General features: G+C 47.1%; 1 long non-coding RNA gene and 1 pseudogene across 1 annotated transcript; one reads left to right on the forward strand and one right to left on the reverse strand.

The window, feature by feature from the left end:
- The first annotated feature begins 2,607 nt into the window (after positions 1-2,607).
- LOC134482910 (uncharacterized) lies at positions 2,608-9,416 on the forward strand. The gene is made up of 2 exons (XR_010059625.1): positions 2,608-3,015; positions 9,146-9,416. It is a non-coding gene; the product is annotated as an uncharacterized LOC134482910 (long non-coding RNA).
- Positions 4,822-5,197, reverse strand: Rpl39-ps10 (ribosomal protein L39, pseudogene 10; annotated as a pseudogene).
- Positions 9,417-9,829: the final 413 nt, after the last annotated feature.

The raw sequence follows: 9,829 nt of genomic DNA on the forward strand, positions 1-9,829 counted from the left end.
CCCTGAGGTGCCTTCTTGGTGGCGATTTGACAAGATGAGGACATTAGTTGCTGAGATGAAATGTGAAATTGAAGAGCCCTCCACTGAAGCAGCCAGACACCCAGATGGAATTGAACAGTTCAGCGGCACTTCATATTAGGAAATGGAAAGAAAGAGACCCAGGAACTCGGGTTCGACCTGGGCGTGCCGAGCCCTCACTAGCTAAGACCACTGGTGTGGTCTCTGGATGACGGTCTTGCCGACATGGCTTCAGCAGTCTCCACCTGTGACGCCAGGAGAGGTCCTGCCACACAGGAAGGGCAATTATGCAGTTATATTTTATCCTTGTGTCAGTTAGGGGCTGGGGTAGTGGATCGCCTGTTTTTTATCAGCCAACCCGAACCCCCCAGTAATGCTGTGGAATGTGCATTTTCCTGGAGTTGAATAGAAGCATTAAGGAAAGGAACAGAATGCATTTGTGATTGCCGGGGTCTGGCCCCAGCTACCACCTGTTTATAATTAGCCTTTGCAAAGCATCATAGCTCTCTGCCTCGCCGCGGACGCTCCGTACCAGTTGGTGATTTCTTCTCTCTGACGTGGCAGGTCTTCTGTCACTTGCAGATCTACTGATGGGTGTCATTGTCAACTTGTCTGCGATTCTGACACATACCAAGTCCTCCTACGGAGGCCCTTAAATCGATGCAGTCAGAGTTTCTTCTCTAGCTGCCCAATGTGAACACTCATTAGGATCTCAAATTAGAAAAACGATACAGAAAATTCAAAAAGAAATCAAACGAAAGTATGGTCAAATCACCAATCGCAGTAGTTCCGTTTACTGGGGAAATATATTTGACCACAAAGAGGGGGGTCTATGGTCAGGAAAAATGTCATGTATCTGTAATCTCAGAACTGGGAAGGCTGAGGCAGGAGGCTTACCCAGAGTTTGAGGCCAGCCTGGCGATATAGCAAAACTTGTCTGAGAGAGAGAGAGAGAGAGAGAGAGAGAGAGAGAGAGAGAGAGAGAGAGAGAGAAAGAGGCTAGAGGTGGCTTAGTGGTACAGTGTTTACCTAGACGGCACAAGCCTTGAGTTTGATTCCAGCACTGTGAAATAATAATAATGAGGAGGAGGAGGAAATAAAATTATTTATTTATAAGATAGAATCTCACCACGACTGCCGTGTGGAAGTATTTTGAAAGAAAGCAGAAGCTGGACATAATGGTGCACACCATTAATCCCAGTAGAGGCAGATAGATCTCTGTGAGTTTGATGCTAGCTTGGTATTCATAATGAGTTCTAGGACATGCAGAGCTATACCGACAGACCCTGTTTCAAAATAGGTAGATAGATGATAGATGATAGATAGATAGATAAAAGGATGTAAGACAGACATATGGAGATCATCACCATGATGAATAAAAGGATGTGTAATTTTTTAATGGGCTTTGAAAATTCTTTACCAGGATCAGTGAAATGACTGAGCAGTTAAAAGACATTTTGATGGCCCATGTTTGGTACCTGGGACTCATATGGTAGAAAGACCTCTGACCACCATGCATGACCATAGCACACACATGTGTGCACACACACATGCATATACACACAGATAAATGCAAACCAATTTAAAAATAAAAGTCTTTGTGCAAGAACCACCTGTTTTTAGTAAATACTTGCAAATAAGTTGCATAACTTAAATTACAATCAAAACTCTGCCGGCTTAATTTGTGAATAGAGCCTTAGATTCTTTAGCCCTGAAATATAAATAAATATAACGAATATATAAATATAAAACTTAGAAACATAATGGAAAATCCCATGTGAAGGTTTGCATTGATTAACATTGTAGCCATTACTCAGAACTGCAGGCAGGCAGCACGGCATACTCAGTCAGAGGCAGCAATCACTGCCATGGTGGCTTCCCCACTCAAGTGCTACTGTTTAAGTTAAAGGTGTAGAGGAAGACTTGTCCTTGTCATGTTATCATGGCATCTCGAGGTCTTAATGACCCTTTATGTTTTCACAAGAAAAGCAGTGCAGACTGAATGGGGTCCCAACACTTGCCTTCTTTATCCTAGCCATAAGAAACTAGGCATGGCAGCCACCGTGGCACGCACCAGCCATTCTAGCACGCAGGAAGCTGAGGTAGGGGGATTGTGAATTTGAGATCAGTCTGAACTGGGTACAAGACCTATTGAACAAACCAAGGGTAAGGGTGGGAGGCTCCTATTTTTTATGATGCTGCTTCTTAGCAAACACATTTCCTGCCTGTTCCTTTGAGCATACTGCATTCTGACAAGACTGCCTCATGCACATAAAACAATTAATTAAGTGTTTTGTATAATTGTTTGAATAAGAAACAAGACTTGACTAGAATTCTTTCACAACTAACTTCTTTCTTCATAATTATTTGCTTTTGCCTTTCAGGAATTACCAAGCCCCCTTTTTAAAAGAGAGGGAGAGAGGGAGAGAGGGAGAGAGGGAGGGAGGGAGGGAGGGAGGGAGGGAGAGAGAGAGGGAGAGAGAGAGGGAGGGAGGGAGAGAGAGAGAGAGAGAGAGAGAGAGAGAGAGAGAGAGAGAGAGAGAGAGAGAGAGAGAGAGAGAGAGAATGCAGTTTTGAGAATAGGGAGAAGTGAACGTTGGGCTGAGTCTACTAAGGAGCCCCTCGGTCAGCGGCATCACTGGTGTCTCACCTCCCAGTTTGCGCATGCTCCTTCCCTAACCTTTAGACCTTATGCTCTGACCCTACCGTGTAACCTGTTAGGGCAGCCATTTTCCAGCTATGCAGCAGCTGTTTTAGAAGAAACGGTTCTTAATAAGATAAGCATTTCATTAGATGCACACGCTTCCTGTTTCAGCGCCTGCCTCACAGGAACAAGACTGGTACCCAGGCTACTCCCATTTGCCCATAATTCGGCTCATGGACAGCTCATCCGGTTCAGAACCACTTAGCTTTGCTTGGCTGTTCCGCTGAAGCTAGGCTGTTCATGAGAAACCCCGCCATACAATTGCGGCACCTCGGGGGACCGTATACATTTATGTAAGTCATCTCTGTCTGCACCCTTTGGTGTCGGAACCTCTCAGCTTTGCTAACCGTAAAAAATCTGCCTTAAGCATATTACTAACTTTAAAACCCTAATGATATGGATGCCGTATTTCAATTTTTAAAAAACCTCTTCCTGCTCCACCCCTGGAAAAAAGCCCTGTAAAACTTATCCAATGGAATCGCGCTAAGGTTGAAAACGCAGAATTTATCTCAAAGAATGGCAAGCGTTGCTCTACATTAGAACACACACATACACAGACACATTTACTTACGCACACACCAACTGTTTGGTGAAATGTAATAATTAAATAAGAAATAAATTACTCTCCAAGCTGAAGTAAGAAGTTTAATAAAAAAAAATCACCAATGGAAGCAAGAATATGTATTTTCTTTAAGGTTAAGAGAAAAAAGTGTTTCTATGGGGCCGAGTCTAATCCTGGTTGGTTAAAATGGACACCAGGGGACAGATCTGTGGGACTTTTAATGGTTCTAAGACAATTGCTAGTAAGACCATTCATAAAATAAACAATTGTGAGTAATGGTAGGGCCCTCCGATGCATACAGACCATCTGGTTGTGGAAAGCAGATAGGAAAACTCTCAAACGCAGCCCTCAGCCTGTCCCTCCAAGGTTACTCTATAGTTAATGGATTTCTTAAATTATTTTAAGCAAGCACATTGCAATTCATGCTGAGAAAACACAAGTCTATTTCTAGAGCCTCCATGAAAGGCTTGAAGACAATGATAGTAACTTGGTAACCTTTATTTTAGTTTTTGTTTCTAAAGGTTTTGATAGGTAGACTATTGCAATAATCTTGCTACTTGCTGGGCATGGTAGAGCATTTCTATCCTCCTAACTTTGGAGATAAAGGCCAAGAGTTGGGGGTTCAAGGCTCTCCTTGGCTACATAATGAATTCAAGGCCACACTAAGACTGTATCTCGAAGACAGGGCTGTAGGGACGGTTTGGTAGTTAAGAGAGTTCCTACTGCTCTTCCAGAGGATGTAAGTTTGGTTCCCAGCACCCATGCCAGTGGCTCACAACTATCTGTAATCCACCTCGAAGGAATGAGATGCCCTCTCCCAGCCTCTAAAGGTAACCATAAACCCTTGGCATACACTCACACAGATACACAGATGTACATAAATTAAAATAATACGTCTTGAAAAGTTCTCCAGCACGGCGTGCTTGCGATCACAGTAGTGAGGAGGTGGAAGGAGGAGGCTTAGGAATTTAGGATCATTCTTGACTACATAATAAGTTCTAGGCCAGCCTGGGCTACAAGGGACCCTGTCTCTCCCACCTATGTATCCTTCCCCAAAGATACAGAAAGGGAAGGAAAGAGAATTCCAGGAAGTGAGGAATGAAAGAAAGACAAAGGAAAGTCAGGGGGTCGAACCAACACAAACCCTCAAAGGACTGAGAACTAACAAGCCTATGGGAGAAACTTAGGGAAAACTATTCAAGAGATAATTGTCATCTTAAGGGACAGAACACACCCAAGCATCTAGCTGACTTCTCTTCAGGACCAGAGCTGTGTGGCCATGACTCTGTGTAACTACTGCTCCCTTCCCTGGAATCCTGGCTGTCCGAGATTCTCACCTCTGGAGACCTAGAGGTGTAGATGAAGACAGCGGTGAAGACAGTGCCAATCACAGCTTTAGACGAGGGTTTTCTCTCCGTGTCTTGACCCAGATCCCGGTCTGTATTTGAACTGGCAAGTGTCTCACCTCAGCTGCCTCTGACATTCTTCCACTCAGCTCTGTTTATTTTGCTCTTGCAACTCTCTCTCTGTTCAGGACTTTTTTTTTTTTTTTTTTTTTTTTGAAAGGTTCTAAATTTTATTACTGGACAAATTAGTTCAGACACAAGTAAATCTCTAGGTTAAAAATGTTGAAATCCATCTGGTCGGACTGATCGATGACGGTGATTCAGTAGAAATCCTCAGTCTGGCCGTAGTGTGACTCCTTATAGACCCAGCTTCGTTCTCCTCCAGTGTCTTCTCTTAGAGTTGTACCTGATTTTGTTACCAGTTTTCATCCGAATCCATTGAGGAATAGGACGATTTTGCTTTTGTTTCTTTGCCAGGAATCGCTTGATTCTGAAAGTCTTGTGAGAAGACATGGCGAGGATCTGAATCAGGCGCAGAGCGCACGATGGCGGAGGAAAGGAGAAGAGCTGTTCAGGACTTTTTAAAGTTACACTTAGCAGGGAATCTCACCTCCAGGACTCTGCAGGGCACTTTGCTAAGGACTCTTACCCCCATTTCCCATCTCTTCCTCCCTCCCTCCTCCCTGCACCCATCTCTTCCTCCCTCCCTCTTCCCTGCACCATCTCTTCCTCCCTCCCTCCTCCCTGCACCCATCTCTTCCTCCCTCCCTCCTCCCTGCACCCATCTCTTCCTCCCTCCCTCCTCCCTGCACCCATCTCTTCCTCCCTCCCTCCTCCCTGCACCCATCTCTTCCTCCCTCCCTCCTCCCTGCACCCATCTCTTCCTCCCTCCCTCCTCCCTGCACCCATCTCTTCCTCCCTCCCTCCTCCCTGCACCCATCTCTTCCTCCCTCCCTCCTCCCTGCACCCATCTCTTCCTCCCTCCCTCCTCCCTGCACCCATCTCTTCCTCCCTCCTCCTCCCTGCACCCATCTCTTCCTCCCTCCCTCCTCCCTGCACCCATCTCTTCCTCCCATCCGTCCTCCCTTTCTTCCTTCTTCTTCACTCTTGTTCTTCTCTTTGTCACTTTCTTTCATCCTTTATTAGTAACAAATAAAGGGAAGGTGTTTCCCAACAAAAGCAAGTTCAAGAGGAAGATCTTCACAGCCTAATTAGCTGGCTCTTTATTTGTGAGAAGCTTGGCTGTGTATGTTTCCTAATTAGACTAGGAAACCCTAATGGGACCGTGGCGACCACCTCCCCCAGGCGAGCTGTGCTCACTAGACACCTCCTGCCCAAGCTAAGCATAGCCTCTCTCTTTGTAACTCCCTTCCCATATATCGGTTTGGTTGACCCTGGACTTGGTCTAAGAGGAAGGCTTTTTCACTCTCTGCTATTAACACATGGATGAAAATCTAGGAGGGGGGTGTCTAAGTTGATTCCTTTGAAGCTGGAAGATTGTCCATCTCTCTCTGCCTAGTCTGTCTTTCTGTGCAATTCTCTCCAAGTGCCTAACTCAGCTATACATTTCTTTCTGAAGAAGAAAAAGGAAATTGCTCCCACAAATGAAAACACACCCCATTATTTCTTAATGAATCTAGGATTCCCAGAGCTGACTTGGACCCTGCTCTTGGGAGTCAGGTAACCTGCCTCAGGCAAAGGCCACAATGCCGTCCGTCAGGGCAGAGAGAGGAGAAATTGTCCCAGAGGCACACAAAGCCAATTGTATATTTTATATACAACAGGAAATATCTCTCTGAAGCCCCACGGGTGGTCTCATAGCCTACAGCACCCGAATTGATTACCCGTGGCTTGTTTAATTCCAAACGTCCTTGATGGTCGACAAAGGACCACATGACATAGGATTCTCAGCGTTCATCTGTTGGAAGGCGGTCTAATAGAGAGACAGCAAAGGGACGTCCTGAAGACTGCGCCTGCACACTGACCTCCAATGTAGACCGTGAGCCGATACACATGTTTCATTCTAGCTCTGTAGAGGAGTCGACTTCCCCTTCAGCACAGTGCAGGGACAGAGATGTAGTTTCCTGTGGTCACTGAGGATATAGACTCCCGGTCACAGATGGGACCCGGACCTCAGTAGCCTGGTTAAATAAGAAAGCTCCGAAGACTTTCAAGGCTTTGCTTGGTCTTGCTCTTTCTACACTCTCAGGCTAGTCTTGCCTGCTCTGCGATGCCTTTTCTACTCTAGCCTTCCTGAGTACATTCGCTGTTCCAGGCCTTTGCTCAAGAGGTGTTACCTGTGGATTAACCTCCCTCCCCCTCTCTAACTGCTCTTCATCCTTCAGCTCAGACACCAATTCTTTCCCTTGGGCCTGGCTCAGAGCTCTCTATCATAGCTGGCTGGTCTTCCCTTCGAACTAGACACAGCTGTTGCCTATGCAGTGGTGGGATTTGGTTATCCTTTCCCTCCATCAAGAAGGAACTATGTCTGCCTTGCCCCAGCTGCGCCTCCAGGGTCTAACCTAACACTAAGCAAACAGCTGGTGCCTAAATTGTGACTTGAAGGAATAGCTGAACAAGCAAATAAGGGAACGGAGAAAGGAATCACCAAGAGAGCAACTGGAGGAGGGAGAAAGGACTGGGATTGCCTGGCATCACTGGGTTTGGCTATGTTTGCAAAGCCCTTAAAACCTAAGGTCCCCCCACTTAGAAAAGCTGAGGACATAGACTGACCCAGTTAGGTATGTGTGTGTGTGCAGTGTGTTCACAAAAGAGCTGTGTGTGTGCAGTGTGTTCACAAAAGAGCTGTGTGTGTGCCGTGTGTTCACAAAAGAGCTGTGTGTGTGCAGTGTGTTCACAAAAGAGCTGTGTGTGTGCAGTGTGTTCACAAAAGAGCTGTGTGTGTGCAGTGTGTTCACAGAAGAGCTGGGTGTGTGCAGTGTGTTCACAAAAGAGCTGTGTGTGTGCAGTGTGTTCACAGAAGAGCTGTGTGTGTGCAGTGTGTTCACAAAAGAGCTGTGTGTGTGCAGCGTGTTCACAGAAGAGCTGTGTGTGTGCAGCGTGTTCACAGAAGAGCTGTGTGTGTGCAGTGTGTTCACAGAAGAGCTGTATGTGTGCAGTGTGTTCACAAAGGAGCTGTGTGTGTGCAGCGTGTTCACAGAAGAGCTGTGTGTGTGCAGTGTGTTCACAGAAGAGCTGTGTGTGTGCAGCGTGTTCACAGAAGAGCTGTGTGTGTGCAGCGTGTTCACAGAAGAGCTGTGTGTGTGCAGCGTGTTCACAGAAGAGCTGGGTGTGTGCAGTGTGTTCACAGAAGAGCTGTGTGTGTGCAGCGTGTTCACAGAAGAGCTGTGTGTGTGCAGCGTGTTCACAGAAGAGCTGTGTGTGTGCAGCGTGTTCACAGAAGAGCTGTGTGTGTGCAGCGTGTTCACAGAAGAGCTGTGTGTGTGCAGCGTGTTCACAAAAGAGCTGTGTGTGTGCAGCGTGTTCACAGAAGAGCTGTGTGTGTGCAGCGTGTTCACAGAAGAGCTGTGTGTGTGCAGCGTGTTCACAGAAGAGCTGTGTGTGTGCAGCGTGTTCACAGAAGAGCTGTGTGTGTGCAGCGTGTTCACAGAAGAGCTGTGTGTGTGCAGCGTGTTCACAGAAGAGCTGTGTGTGTGCAGCGTGTTCACAGAAGAGCTGTGTGTGTGCAGCGTGTTCACAGAAGAGCTGTGTGTGTGCAGCGTGTTCACAGAAGAGCTGTGTGTGTGCAGCGTGTTCACAGAAGAGCTGTGTGTGTGCAGCGTGTTCACAGAAGAGCTGTGTGTGTGCAGCGTGTTCACAGAAGAGCTGTGTGTGTGCAGCGTGTTCACAGAAGAGCTGTGTGTGTGCAGCGTGTTCACAGAAGAGCTGTGTGTGTGCAGCGTGTTCACAGAAGAGCTGTGTGTGTGCAGCGTGTTCACAGAAGAGCTGTGTGTGTGCAGCGTGTTCACAAAAGAGCTGTGTGTGTGCCGTGTGTTCACAGAAGAGCTGTGTGTGTGCAGTGTGTTCACAAAGGAGCTCTGGCTAAGAGGGGTGCACACCCACCTGTCACAGATGGATGTAGGGCACTAAGGTGTACAGCTGGGTGGTGGCCATATCTGAAAGCCAAGTACTCAGGAGGTAGCAGCAGGATAGGGAGGCCATCCTGGGCTACCCTGGGAAAATTATGTCATAGAAAATTCTCGTACGTGAGTACCATGGAAAGGCGGTTGAGTGGGTGAGCACCAGAGTGTGGATTGCAACACCTACATTAAACGGTCAGCATAATCACTCATGTGCTTGTGACCCCAGCAAAGCTGTGGATGGGGAAAGGGAAGGGCAGAGACGGGGAAGGTCCAGCACAGCCCCAGGGTTGGTGAGAGACCCTGTCTCAAAGGAATAAAGCAGAGATTGATAGGAAGGACCTGATATTCTCATGCCTCCACGTGTAGATGAGGACATTTACCTAAAGCTGCTCACCTGCTTCCTGCACATACACACACTCTCTCTCTCACCCAGGAGATGAGGTGACTCAACTTCAGGAAGGAAAGAACTCCAACACATGGTCTGGCAGCTCTGCTTGCAAAGGCATCGTGGGAGCCCCTCGGTGGCACCTGAAACTGGGCGTCGGAGAGACAGAAGGCATGAGCCCTTGCCCCAAGATTGGTTTTGTTTGTTTATTGTGCCGCTGACCACCTCCAATCCTGGGTTATTTCATCTGTAGAATAAGGGAAATGATGTTTTCTCCTTAAGGTATTGTAAAGATTAAACAAGATAAATTATTATACAACATCTGTATATATTATAAAGATTAAATAAGATAAACGCACGTGCATGGACACACACACACACACACTGGGGCGGAGGGCAGGCGTTGACCCACAGTAAGGGATTGGAAAAATGACATACTTGTGTATCCCATTAAGTGAGTCAGAAAATAGGGACTCGTGCTCAGGATGTGAAACAACTGTCACCCTTGTACCTCCCGTGAGGATGTGAACTGATGCAGCCACTTTGGGAAAGAACTGCGCAGCTTCTCGGCATATGAAGCGTGGAATTAGTCCAGAGGAAGGCTCGGCACTTCAGAGCGTTTGTTCTCGCAGAGGACCCAGGTTCAGTTCACAGCGCCCTTACAGCAGCTCACAGCGACCCCACTCCAAGGGATTGCCCACTCTGACCTCTGTGAGCACCAGGCAGGCATGC

This window comes from Rattus norvegicus, chromosome 18, assembly GCF_036323735.1.
Source record: "Rattus norvegicus strain BN/NHsdMcwi chromosome 18, GRCr8, whole genome shotgun sequence".
Classification (NCBI taxonomy): Eukaryota; Metazoa; Chordata; class Mammalia; order Rodentia; family Muridae; genus Rattus; species Rattus norvegicus.